Below are 15,325 nucleotides of genomic sequence, written 5' to 3' on the forward strand. Positions count from 1 at the left end.
TTGAGCACTGTACAGGTTATAGTCTAGTTTTAAATAAACGTTTTCCCCTTATTAAAACCAAGTTCTCTATAACCAATGGCTCTGATACCAATCTGTCACACACCCAAAATCCACACACGGAGTACCACCACATGGAGGCGTGACATGACCAGGATCAAGCCACCAATCATATTGAACATATAAGTGAACAGTAAAAGTTATTCATTAATACGAAAGGTGTTTTCAAAACCAAACATAATCAAGTGTAGCGGAAGCAATAATGTAAAACCCAGCGTAAGTATTAAGTTGAAATGTCATAAAAGTGTTTAACATAACATCCTCGATTCGTGCCCACAACGACCGTGCCTCTCGTGCAAGCTCCTGGTCCTGCATGGCATGTAACAGAGAGTCAACAACTAGTTGAGCGAGTTCACAGTAAGTAAGTTTGTAATAATAGGTCCGTTGCATCACCATGCATTATTAATTAAGTCAACTGTATGTTCATTTAGTGGGGGCTTCCCATGTGTGTGTGTGCTAGACTAGAGGTAACCATAAGTGTTCTCCTTAACCCGGGAACAGTAGTACGTACAAGGTTTACGTAGGTTTTACGTAAGTGTCCTTCTCAACCCGAGGACAGTGGTACGCGGGGTTTACGTAGGTTTTACGTAGGTGCCTGTCACAACCCGAGGCAGTAGTGAATATAAGTTTACGTAGGTTTTACGTAAGTGTCCTTCGCAACCTGAGGACAGTGATAAGTACAAGTATACGCAGGTTTTACGTATGGGTCCTTCGCATCCGAGGACGATGGTAGATAGTCTAGTAACAGTGTAAGTACAAGTATTCGTTCAATCCCATTCCTTCAATCCCATTCCCTACCCACCGGGAATCCCATGCCTTGGTAAGAGTGCGAACTCACCTTGGTTTGCTCGGCAAATACACAGAAAAGTCAATCAAGCTATTTGGTGGTCAACCACGTCCTACTATGGTTACCATACAAGTCATGTTCGTATTCAAGTAGTGCACGTATGTTTTCTGCACATATTCCATCTAGTTGCATACAAGTATTGATCATGGCATACACGTATAATCATGGTAGTTTACAGTAACGGTGCATGTATACGAGATTAACAGTGTTACTCACATAGCCAAACAAAGCCCAAATATATATAATCCAGTAACATCATACAAGCCCAAACAGAATGTACAGTAATGTGGTCTCGAGTCGAGACTAAGGATCTCGAGTCAAGACAGTGTGGTCTCGGGTTGAAGTCTTGGTGTTCTCGAGTCGTAACTAGAGGTCTCGAGTTATGCATTTGTCACTCGAGAGTGGGTGTTCTTGAGTCATGTCTCGAGTCGCAACAGTACTCACATCCGAGGTCTCGAGTCTTGTTGGTGTGATGATGATGCGCGGTCTCGAGTCGAGACTAAGGGTTCTCGACTCGCAACCCGTGTCGAGATCAGGAATGTAACAAACTTCCTTATTTGCAGCATCTTTAATTCCGTAACAATTGCTAACAAGTTTGGCAGTTTCACAACAGATTAAACAGCATTGAATTCGGAATTCATACACAATCATACTATCTTAATCATCACGAAATCAAGAACAATCATCAAGCACTCAATCGGATCATCTGATTAACTAATTCCAGAACTAACATGTAACCAAAATCATAGCCTATCAACCATCATCATTCAATCCTTTAATCGGATCATTAGGCTAGCGGATTCTAATACTAACATGCAACCCTAGCCATCCATTAGATCATCATGAAATCCCTTCTAATAGTTTTGCTAACACGAAAACAGTTTCATCATATGCATACCGAAATCAACACATATGTCCCATTCATGATCACAAATTTATTACATAACTACTAGCATGAAACCCTAACTGATCATATAACAATACCACATCAGACGCATAACAACCATCAACAAAATAACACTAACCGTGATGTTCGAGAGGGTTGGATTGAACCGAAGGAGAAAGGCTTCGAGTGGGGCTGCCGTCCGGTTCCAAGGGAAAGAAAAGGAGAGAGCTTAGGGTTTGTGTGTGTTGGTGTTTTGCAAGTAATGAGAAACTACACCCCCTAAAGGTTTGTGTATGCATATAAGAAGTGGGCCAAACCCATTGATGGGCTGCCATTAGTCTCGAGTCGGCCAAGTATAGTGATAGTGGGCCGGGTAGCGTGTGAGAGAAAAAGATTAAAGTGCGGCCCAATGGCTTGTGCGACTGGACAAGTGTTATGCAACCAAACTTATAACATTCACATATCATCACGTAGCACATAATGCATAATATTACATTACAATCAAACACGTCCACTAGTCACGTATAGTTAAAACAAGTTATATCGAAACACACAAAGAGTTCTAAATTACGAGTTGTCACACGGTAGGTGCGGGAGAAAGGGACACCACAAGGATGCCTGTGGAACGAAGAGTCCTAGACAAGGAGGGAGCAATGGCAACAACCAAGGTGGAAATGGAAGAGGAAATGGGAATGGTCGAGTACCAGGATGTTTTAATTGTGGAGACGTTGGGCACTTCAAGAGGGAATGCCCAAAGCTGAATCAAGACCATGGGAAAGTGTTCAACATCGAAGCAAAGGAAGCGCACCAGGATCCCGAGGTTGTTATTGGTACGTTCCCTATAAACCAACGCTTTGCATCCGTTTTATTTGATACTGGTGCCGATTATAGCTTTGTATCGTTAGAATTTAAGAATATGCTTGGGTTAACCGCTAGTAAATTAGATATTCCGTATTCGATTGAATTGGCTAATGGAAAGTTAGTAGAAGCCAATGAAGTGATCAGAGGTTGTGTAATCGAGTTGGGAGAGCGTGAGTTTGCTTTGGATCTACCACCAGTCCAGTTGGGAAGCTTCGACGTGGTAGTAGGAATGGATTGGTTATCAAGCAACAAGGCAGAAATTGTTTGTCATGAAAAGGTCGTTCGTATCCCAACCGAGGATGGTGAAACAATTGTGGTTCATGGAGAGAAGCGAGATACGCCTTTAAGAATCATCAGCTGCCTGAAAGCCCGAAAGTGTTTACAAAAGGGATGTGCTGCCTTCCTGGCACACATCGTGGATAAGAAGGCCGCGGAACCAAAAATCGAAGACATCCCTGTCGTGAGGGAATATCCGGAAGTCTTTCCAGAAGACTTGCCAGGATTTCCACCCCAGAGGCAAGTGGAGTTCCGAATTGACTTAGTTCCAGGCGCCGCGCCTGTAGCTAAGGCACCTTACAGACTTGCACCTTCAGAAATGCAAGAATTGTCAACACAACTTCAAGAGTTGTTAGATAAGGGATTCATCAAACCAAGCTTCTTACCTTGGGGAGCTCCGGTCCTGTTTGTCAAGAAGAAAGATGGTAGTTTTCGTATTTGTATCGACTACCGGGAGTTGAATAAGTTGACCGTCAAGAATAGGTATCCCCTGCCAAGGATCGATGACTTATTCGATCAGCTCCAAGGTTCAAGCTTTTACTCTAAGATTGATCTTCGATCTGGATACCATCAGCTAAGGATACAAGAGGAGAGTATCCCGAAGACATCCTTCAGAACTCGCTATGGACACTACGAGTTCCTAGTTATGTCGTTTGGGTTGACAAACGCGCCTGCAGTTTTCATGGATTTGATGAACAGAGTTTGCAAGCCGTACCTTGATAAGTTCGTGTTTGTGTTTATCGACGACATTTTGATTTATTCAAAGACAAAGGCTAAGCACGAACAGCATCTTAAGAGCAATTCTGGAATTGCTGAAAAAGGAACAGTTGTATGCCGAATTCTCTAAGTGCGAGTTTTGGCTACGCGAAGTCCAATTTCTTGGACACGTGGTTAATGGAGATGGGATTCATTTGGACCCCACCAAGATTGAAGCGATCAAGAATTGGGAAACCCCAAAGACGCCAACTGAGATTCGACAATTCTTGGGTTTGGCTGGCTACTATCGAAGGTTCATTGAGGATTTTTTGAAGAACGCTCAACCACTGACGCTCCTCATGCAGAATGATAAGAAGTTTGATTGGGGAATCAAACAGGAGGAAGCGTTTCAGCTGTTAAAAGACAAGCTCTGCAATGCGCCAATCTTAGCGCTACGGGAAGGTACCGATGATTTCGTGGTATATTGTGACGCTTCGCGTCAAGGATTGGGTTGCGTGTTGATGCAACGCCAGAAAGTTATAGCTTACGCATCACGCCAGCTGAAAGTACATGAAAAGAATTATACCACACATGATTTGGAACTCGGCGCATTGATATTCGCATTGAAGATCTGGAGACACTACCTATACGGTACGAAATGTACAATTTTTACAGATCATAAGAGCCTACAACACATATTCGACCAGAAGGAGTTGAATATGAGACAAAGACGATGGGTTGAGTTGTTGAACGACTACGACTGCGAGATTAAGTACCATCCAGGGAAGGTGAATGTGGTCGCCGATGCCCTAAGTCGAAAGGAGAGAATCAAGCCCATAAGGGTTAGGGCTTTAGAGATGATTATCCAAACAGATCTTTCCTTGCGCATTCGTGCCGCGCAGAAAGAAGCACTTAAGGAAAGAAACCTTGAAGAAGAATATCTCTGTGGGATGGAGAAGCAATTAGTGCCAAACGAGGAAGGAACGCTATATTTTATGAAAAGGATTTGGGTTCCTCGGTTTGGTGGTTTGAGAAAAGTTATTTTTGATGAGGCACACAAATCGCGGTACTCTATCCATCCAGGAGCGGATAAGATGTACCAGGATCTTAAAGATTATTATTGGTGGCCTAGGATGAAAGGCGACGTTGCTGTTTACGTGAGCAAGTGTTTAACGTGTGCTAAGGTGAAAGCGGAATACCAGAAGCCTTCAGGACTTCTGCAACAACCTGAGATTCCCAAATGGAAGTGGGAACAAATTTCCATGGATTTTATAACAAAGTTGCCAACAATGCCAAAGGGTCATGACACTATTTGGGTAATAGTGAACCGGTTAACGAAATCTGTGCACTTCTTACCTATCAGAGAGAAAGATAACACGAGCAAATTGGCTGCAATTTACATGAGAGAAATCGTTACACGCCATGGAGTACCTCTCTCAATTATCTCTGATAGAGACGGTAGGTTCGTATCAAGGATTTGGCAATCCTTCCAAGAAGCTTTTGGCTCGCAATTGAACCTAAGCACTGCATTTCACCCATAAACCGATGGGCAAAGCGAGCGAACGATACAAACATTGGGGGATATGCTGAGAGCATGTGTTATGGATTTGGGCGGTAGCTGAGATAAACATTTACCATTGGTCGAATTTTCATACAACAACAACTACCACACCAGTATTGGTGCCGCGCCATTTGAAGCTTTATATGGCCGCAAGTGCAGATCACCGCTTTGTTGGTCTGATGCAAGTGATAGACAATTGGTTGGTCCTGATGTGGTCCATGAAACCACAGATAAGATTGCACAGATCCGAGATCGCATCAAGGCGGCTCGCGATCGTCAGAAATGTTATGCGGACCGAAGAAGGAAACCTCTAGAGTTCGAGGTAGGTGATATGGTATTGTTAAAGGTATCACCCTAGAAGGGTGTGGCACGCTTCGGGAAGCGTGGAAAGTTGAACCCGCGGTATATTGGTCCATTCAAGATTCTAAAAAGAATTGGGTTAGTAGCATACAAGTTGGATTTACCTGCCGAACTGAACGGTGTTCACGATACATTTCATGTATCAAACTTGAAGAAAATTCCAACACAAGATACTGTTGTCATTCCCGCAGACGAGATCCATATTGACGACACGCTCCATTTTATCGAAGAACCGGTTGAGGTTACAGATTGGAAGATCAACAAAACCCACCGGAGCAGTGTCAATCTCGTCAAAGTTCGTTGGAACGCAAGACATGGTCCTGAATACACCTGGGAGCGTGAGGACCGAATGAAAGAAAAGTACCCCCACTTATTTCCCAGGACTCCTGCAACTAGAAGCAGAACTTAAAATTTCGGGACGAAATTTTTCTAACGGGGGAAGAATGTGACAACCCTCACCAAATCAGGTATCCGTACGACTTAATTAATATTTAATTACTGCTTGATTACTGTGCTTGCTTACAATTATGGTTAAACTGCTACTTGAATACTGATACATGCACATACTTGCATCATACTTTATTTACTTGTCACTCCATTATTTACATACAGAACTTTAGTGACAACCTTGATGCACAAAAGCACAGTAGCACAATGAACGGATAACCCATTAAACGTGCTGACATAGCCAGCACCAGGCAGACACTGCCTCTAAGGCCGGTATGAGCCAGAGATAGTTTACTACACTAATAGAGGGTGTAGGGAAATGAGGGTTGTAGAACTGCGTCACTAGGTGATAGTAATAGTGACCGGATGTGCCTAAAATGTACTTTAAGTACAAAATCCTGCACTTTAATATAAAAATTCAGCATTTTAGCTAACTAGTAAAGTGCAAAAATGCGGAAAAATAATAATAGACACTTTCCAAAGTGGCCGGAATGCTTCGTGTCACTAAAAATAATAATAACGACACTTTAAATGCTTGTTAAACACTTTAACGGATTAGTATCCAACCGAACAACCGGACTTTACCCGGAACATAAAAATATTGTCAATGACATTGTTTTTCTTTTTCTGAGCTAGTTAGGGTCCCCGAATACGCTAACACCCGCCGCAAGACACTACATGATAGTAAAAGGTTTAACCTTCTAATTAACTAACTAACTCTAACTATTTAGTTCAAAACCAACCCATTTACCCCACCCCCTTAACCGAACTCGGTTACTAGTGGGGACACCCCACTAAACTTTTGAATATTATATTCAAGTCTGCTTAATATCTTGTTAACACAAAACCCTTTGGACAATTAAGAAAGAATGGCCTATAAGTAACAACATATGTGCACCATAACCTTCACACCACACTTAGAAAATTCACTCCTCTCTCTCCCTCACTAGTAGTCTCGGCCGAAGACCAAGCCCCACCTCCAACCATATTTCGATTTCATTCAAATAATTCCAAGCATATACAAGTGTGAAGGATCGCGTACGAGGAAGCCCGGTGCTTGTGGATTGTCAAGGACCTCCCTACGTTGCTTTTAACCACCCGTTTTTCGACTAGTTTCTTCCCTAGCCTCGAGCTAGTAGTAAGTGGCTCTAAACACCTTCTTGAACTATTCTAAAGTGGTTAATAAGAATTTTGTCGGTTGAAAATCATGAACATGCAAGATCACCTATTAAAAGTCTACTAAAATGATGAACTTGTTGGATAAAAGCAATGTAATTGTGTAAAACTTGTGAGACTTGTTTTATTATGATTATTTAGTGTTGTTTTATGCTAGTAGTAGCTCGGATCGTCATCTAACCCGGCTAAGTCTTGTTCATGTAACATGACCTAGAGTATGTTAAAGTGTGAAAGTGGTTAGATGAAGAACACTACTACATGGTAACATGAACTTGTGTAAAAACAATTTTCCTTATGAAATGGAGTTCTAAACTAGTAGATCTAAGGATCTACAAGTGGTATTTTCGAAGAACCAAGTGTCAAATGAAATCATGTTTTTAGAGCCGGATCTTTCCTAAACAAAGGTGATTTTGTGAACACACGAGTGTGTAGACACTTGTGTAACAAGAAGTTTTGACAAAGAATTATTTTTGTAATTTTTGACAAGAAGTTGTGGAAATGTATTTTCTTTAAAAACGAGATTCTCAAGAAACCGAGTGGATTTATAAAAAGATCTACTAAAAACATGGGGAAAGTTACTACATATTTTAGATATACCACAAGTTCATGTGTTTTGCGATATATATCTATTTTGACTAGTTTGTGTTGATGGAATATTGTTTGTTAATGTTGGGAACATTGTTGATTTGAAATTTTAAAAGAAAATGATACGCTTGAAAGCGTGGCCACCTCCAGTTACAGGGGAAACTCTGGCGGAATTTTTCCAAAAATCTAACACTTGGAAATATTTTTATCACAAGTGTTATAAATATATTTTAACTTATTTTACCCAAATAAATTTCGCCATGTTTTTATTACAAAACTTCCAAGTGTCGGAGGTGGGATTTTCACAAAATAAAACTTGATAAATATATATTTAGAATATATATTTTCATAATAGCACTTGTGTGATTTTTATGATTATTTTGTGAACTATACAAATATTATTTTTAGGGTAAAAATAATATTACTGAATATTAACGACTCCAAAATAATTCTAACGCCTTCACAATAAATATTAAGTTACAACGGTATTATTATTACCACCCGATCTTTATCCATAACTTACGCATTTTCAGAAAATACTCATAAGTGTGTATTTTGACAAGGAAATTATTTTGGGAAAATTATATGTAATAAAATATAATATTTTTGGGAAAAAATATTTATTTTTTTGGGGTTAGAATTAAAATATATTTTAAGTAAGACTTAATAATATATTTCGAAGTTATACGAACGCACATGTATTAAAACCCCCATCCTTGGGAAGGAATATATTTACCAAATAATTGCGAAGTGTAATTACGAAATAGTTGCCTAACTATTTCCCTAAGACATTAAACCTTAAGCTAAGGCACGGTCGTCCGTCTAATAGAAGTTAGTACGTGTAGGTCGTCGCACAGCAGGTTGACATGGAGTTACTTTTTAGAGACGCACTTCGGTGAGTTCATGTCCCCTTTTTCTCTTAACTGTTTTCAGTTTTCTAAACTGCGGGGGTGAAATACATGTTACTATGATTACGAGTACTTTACATGGTATGGTTAGCGTAAGTAGGGTTACTACTTAGATCATGTGAGTGGGTAGGCGTGAACTGAAGGCCATTAATCCTCAGAGTAGGACCGAGGGACAGTAGCGGTAGATCTATCTGGGTGTAGCGAGCCCAGCCCCAGGCCCAACAGTACGGACCTCGGGGTGACTTTGTGCCCAACGCAAAATCCGCTAGGTTTGAGTCTTCCTACTGCACATCACACATATCAATGGCCTTGCAAACCATTGGTGATCTCTTTATTTCCTTATTTGCTACATACCAGGGTTTTTTTACATACAAAGGTTTTACTTACTCACTACACATGAACTCGCTCAACATTTTTGTTGATTTTTCCAACTTACATGTATTTCAGGGAACTAAGGATTCTGGCACGGTATGCTACGCTGCATTAGAGTTACGGGATCATCCGCGTTTAGGGATTACGACTTTTACCTGGACGAGTCGCAAGTCTTAAACGGTGTTTATTTTAAAGTTTATGGTTGTGTCATAAGAACAATGTTTTCATTTGGTAGGTTGTAATTTCCGTTGCATGTGTCAACACTTTGAGACAATATTGTCACTTTTGTTTTTAAGACTTTAATGGATGATTCTGCATGGTTTTACTTTCATATAGCTATGTTATGATTAAGCTATGGTATTAAGAAGTCACACCAAATAAACCCATGCTTCCGCAAAGCCAGGGTGTGACATTATCCAATTAGTTAAGTTGAACTCCACTAGAAAAACGTTTTCTTCCCTGATTGGCTGACTCTGATACCAATTCAAGCAAGAAGTTTGATATCAAATGTAAAGAACAAAACTCTCACTAATCTTAGTTTGTAAATGTTAAACCATAACTTGGTTTATTAGGCTAATATCTCTAACCTATTTGAATACAACTCGAAATGCTATATTAGAGGATTTAACCAACTTGTTATAATCTAACTAAATACGACCAACGTATGGATGAAGTTTCCCGCTTGTAGCTTAGGCCAACCTAAGCGGAACCGACTTGTTTGAGTCGAGAATTAACCAAACATATACTTCGATGACAATGGTAGTATCTAATTTGTAAACGAGCCAAGCCGAGCCTAGCTATGATTAATTTATTGACAATTTGAGCTGAGTTGCCCCACGTGCCGATTCAAGCTAAGACTTCTTGAGCAAACTTTAAGGGTCTGCTTGGTATGGGGTAACATAATGGACGAGGGAATGGAACAGATGAGGAAATGAAATGGACAACGGAATGAAATGGATTATTACCATTCGATAGGTTTGTTTGGTTAGCATGCAGGATAGAATGAATCATTACCTTCTATTGTTTGGTACACAGAAAAAGATGAAGGAATAAAATCGGTGGTGGGTGGCTGCCACAATGGGTAGTGGTGGGTGTCGGGGGTGGCGCCGGTGGAGGGTGGCGAAGGCGCCGGTGGCAAAGGGTGGTAGAGAGTGGCAGTGGTTATAGTGACGAGTAGCGGCAACGACGGGTGGTCGGCGGGTGGTGTTGGTGGTGTGGCCACGAGTGGTGGGGGTGGTTTTTAAAGGTAAAAGAGGGAATGAAATGGAAAAAGAAAAAAAACAAAGGAGGTGAATGGAATGAATTTGAGGTTTTTAAGGGAAATGAAATGCCTTATTTAATAATGGATGATTCCATTACCTTGATCAAATCAAACACAATTTTTTATTCATTCCCTTATAATAGTCCATTTCTTTCCACCACTTATTCCTACATAACAAACACTACCTAAATCACGAGCTATATAATCGAACATAACTTGGTATTATAGATATAAAGTCTCGATGATAGTGATTTGCATTTGTTAATTTTTATTTTATTTTTGATCTGTTTTTTTTAAGTATTCTTTTTAATCTTTTAATAATACGTTATGTATCATTTAATTTAATTTAATTTAATTTTTAACATCTTACGTACGTTAATTTTTTTTATATAAAATCTAACTCCACAATTATGTTTTTTTAAGTTTCGTTGAATAGTGAACATATTTTTCTAAATATTCTTTTTAGTTTTTGAACTACTGTTTTAAGTGTTCTTTTAAAATTTTTAATAACAGGTTATCTATCATTAAATTTGATTTTTAATAACTTGTGTACGTTATTTTTTTTTATAAAAAATCTAACTCTGTTGCTATATTTGTTTTTCAATATTGCGATATATTTTTTATTACAAATGGATACTTGCCACTATCGTACCAAATCGGTTCGAAGCCTACGATAAATAGTAATTTATTTTTATTCAAAACAACGCATTTTTTTCGTATAGTAAACTATACGAGTGGCGATAACAATATTGAAAAACGTAAATTTTTTTATGGTAAAGTATATGAGTATTAATACGTGATGAACATAACCATTTTCGACCAAACAACATCGGTATATATCTGTAGTAGCAGAACCAATATTCATTTTTATGATTTCTGATTAATGTAAAACACTTGTCGATATCCTTTAGGGCATATCACGACTTTATTTTAATAGTTTTTTCTTTCAATTGTTATAGCGAGTGTCGGTACCGAAATGAACAGAACCAATACCTACTGAGCATTAACACACCACAATGGGCTGTGTGGTTCAATGACTTACTTCTGATTTTCATTCGGTGTTATCTTTACCTTTTTTATTTATTTTAATTTTATGAGTTTTCTCGCTATTGGTGGCCGCTGCCAATGTTGTGACATTCTACTTGGCACGGTTTTACAAATGTTTTAAACCTATTAAGTTTTTTACTAATAATTTGTTTCGATTTTACCCCTGTACTTCCTTTGCTTAAAAGACTAATTTTTTACGTGCATTTATTTATGTATGTGTTGGTATAAATTCGTTTTGCTCTACGTTTCAACGTAAACTTGTTTTAGAAAATGAGTCAGGTCAAATATAAAACTTTTCGTTAAAAAAACATTTTTGTTACGTGCATATTTTTATGTAAGTTTCGGTTATAAACTCGAATTGGTCTACATTTCAACCTAAACTTCTTTAGGAAACGAGTAAGATCAAATATAATATGTTTTCGTGCTTATTTTGTCTATGTTTTGTAAATTTTGTTTTGAACCAAATGGAGTCAAATTGTGGTTTCTTTTTCCACCTTTTTTAAATCTTTAATTCATCCCTTTTGATTATACGTGCCAGTTTTTTGTTTATACCTGTTATGTTTTCTGTGTATAAGCCGGGTCATGTATGATATGTTATGATTGTATGGTATAAACTCTATTTAGTTTACGTTTGATCCAATCACAATGCTTATATAGATTACATTAAGTTCAATCGGATACGCCGAAACGAGCGTTTTCATATAATTAACACGTCACATAACGTTTGAACTAAGACATTCGATGTTTGCGATCTACTCGCGCCGCAACCCGAACCAGGTGGGCTAGACTAAGGACGTTATCATCACATATTCAATTCTATATATATATATATATATATATATATATATATTTTGTTATTCATTCAGTTATGCATATTAGGTTAGTAGGATAATGCTCTAGAGAAAACCCCTTATTTTGAGAAAACTTTGAAAACCCATTACAAGGCCTACAATTGGCCACGTGTCACAGCCATCTCCATCTTTCTTTTTACTTTTGAGGGCACTTTGGTAAATTCAACATTATACTACCTAACTCTAAAAGATAACTTGACTTTTGTCTACTATGATTTGACAACATTTATTACCCATTTATCTTCCCAATGTATCTTTCTAACTCCATATCTATCATTTTCATTTCTAAGAAAGACCTTCATTAATGTCCTGCACATCTTCATTTACAATCTACTCCTTCATTTATTCCTTTCTCCATTAATGTCCATTGAGACAAATCCATCATATAACCGGTTAATGTCGCCGGGTAGATCTTATACTCATTACTTTCTATTGAAGCCACCAAATCTGAGGATCGAAGCAATTATCGAAGCTCTTCAAGAAAAGAAAGTAAGGTGTTGCTCTCATCACATCTTTAATTCTGTTTTTAGAGAGAGAAAACTGATGTTTTGGAGAGAGAAACAACAATATTCATCTTGTTCATCTGGACACCAAGAACACACGCACAAATGTGTGTGAGAGAAACACGTTTAAAGATCTTACTTTTGTTATTTATGTAATTTGTTTAGATTTATACTTTTTATGATATTTGATAGATCTAAAATCAGAGCTTCTTTTGTTTATTTAAAAATTTTAAATCAAGACCAAGAAGAAATTTTTGTGTGCCCAATTTCTTTCTTCAAAAATCAGGTCTTCTTAGTTGTTTCAGATCTATATGTGTTTCAAACATATGGGTTTGAAGCAGATTTGATGTTAGATTCATTACTTTTGAGTTTTTTTCTGAGTTCTTTGATTTTCGGTGATGTTATTTTCAATAAAATGTTTGTCTTTTTTTTTTCATCCTTACCAGGTGGTGCTTCTACTAGATGACATATCCTGTTACTACAACCCGTAGCTACCTTTGTTATATATGTTAATGACCAGCTTGTTGGAATATGTTAATGGAGTTTATGCAAGAGATGAGTCAGCAAAGGTAGCAGATAAACAGCAAAGACAGACCGTCAATGGGAGCTCCACCCCTTCTTAGTGATCTGTGTTTTCGTTTACTAGTAATATGTAATGTGAGACTCTTATTATTTTGTCTAGGACGTGTTGTTAAAAATGTTATGGCCTTCCGAACTTCTGCCCTGAAGTCGACCTCAACATATTTGTGTTGCTTTTGGGCTATATGCATCCAATTTTATGTAACTTGCTTGTAGGCAATGTAGCTTTTTACAAGTTTACCAGTACATTAATCTCTAACACATGTTATGTGTAACTTGCTGAAAGTCTTAACACACGTTATAATAGAGGCTTGATACACGTTATATCAGTTATACCGTTATGGGTATAGTAAACGGCCCACCATTTTTCTTAGTGCTATGTATTTTTCGTTTACTAGTAATATGTAATGTGAGACTCTTATTGTTTTGTCTAGTACATGATGTTAAAATGGTATGGACTTAACACATTCTGGAAGTCTTAACACACGTTATAAAAGAGGCTTAACACACGTTATATCAGGTATACTATGTTGTTATTAAGTTACTATTGGAGTTTATGCATCCATCCTGGAAGTCTTAACACACGTTATAATAGAGGCTTAACACACGTTATACATGTCAGGCGCGTAACACATGTTAGAGTGTGTATATACAAATCATGGTGTTTTGGAAACCACTAGCTTATACATGACACCATGTTGGGTTAAACCAAGATTATAACAGAGGCTTAACACATGTTATCCCAGGTATACGGTGTTACAATATTAACTTGTATGTTCCATATTAAATTATTAACTTGTACACGTGTTACGATCAGTACATGCACATCATGGTGTTTTGCAAACCACTTTCATATACATGAATACAAGTCGGGTTATAATGGATGCTTACATGTTATCATATGTATGCAAGTGGGGTTACAACAAGATTACGATATTAACTAAGCTCACCATTAAACTCATCCCCCCCGTCGACTGTTTTCACCCTTGTCACATGTTAAGCAATTACACGTTCCGAACAGACAAATTGTAACACATGTTAGATCAGTATATACACATCATGGTGTTTTGTAAACCACTAGCTTATACATAAATACATGTCAGGTTACAAAAAGATTATAACAGAGGCTTAACACATGTTATACATTCCAAAATGTGCTAAACATGTTATAAATGAACGAAAACTTGTTACAGCATGAAAACTTCTTTATGGATCTGTTACAGCATGAACCACTAACACATGTTATAAACGAACGAAAACTTCTTTCCCAAAAGATTTGACTTGTTCAATATCCCCGCATCCATCCAGCTTGTCAATTGAATATCTTTATGGATATGTTTCTGTAAATCAACACACGTTATATATTATTCTAACAGGTGCTTAACAGATGTTATGGGTCTGTTTCTGTAAATCAAACAACCCAACAAAAAAAACACTTACTGTTCAGATCAAAAGGCTAAACCAGCAACCAAACCAACAAAAAAACAATTATTGTTAAGATCAAAATCCCCAAACAAGCAACCAAACCAACAAAAAATCCCGTTCAAAAATCTCATCCTAAAGTTTTCGATTTATTTAAAATACATGAACATTAACCATTACTAGATCTTAATTGAAGACAAAGGAGAGGGGAGAGAGAGAAAACATATTAATAACCATTTCAACAAAAAATCAAGTGTGAAATGATATTTCAAGAACACTTACCGGATCTATAACCGTCCGATGAACACGAAGAAGATCTTCAAACCATCTTCTCACACACTCACTCGTGCGTGTGTCATCGTTCTCTCTCTAAAACAACATACTTCAAACTTCTTCTCTCTCACACAGTTGTATGTGTGTTCTTGGTGTTATAGATGAACATGATGAAGATTGTTGTTTCTCTCTCTAAAACAAAAAATTCATCTCTCTAAAAACCTTCATCCTGCCGTCGTTCTCTCTCTAAAACAACAATCTTCAAACATTTTTTCTTTCATACGATGTAGATCTGAACTTGAAGATAGAAACTTGTGTTTGGTGTTCATCATGTTCTTGATTGAAGAGAGAGGAGAG

General features: G+C 37.9%; 1 long non-coding RNA gene across 1 annotated transcript; it reads left to right on the plus strand.

Annotated features, from left to right (window-relative positions):
• Window positions 1-12,352: 12,352 nt before the first annotated feature.
• On the plus strand, window positions 12,353-13,579 carry LOC110935058. The gene is made up of 2 exons (XR_002588833.2): window positions 12,353-12,685; window positions 13,141-13,579. It is a non-coding gene; the product is annotated as an uncharacterized LOC110935058 (long non-coding RNA).
• The last annotated feature ends 1,746 nt before the right edge of the window (window positions 13,580-15,325 follow it).

Source organism: Helianthus annuus, chromosome 4, assembly GCF_002127325.2.
Source record: "Helianthus annuus cultivar XRQ/B chromosome 4, HanXRQr2.0-SUNRISE, whole genome shotgun sequence".
Lineage (NCBI taxonomy): Eukaryota > Viridiplantae > Streptophyta > Magnoliopsida > Asterales > Asteraceae > Helianthus > Helianthus annuus.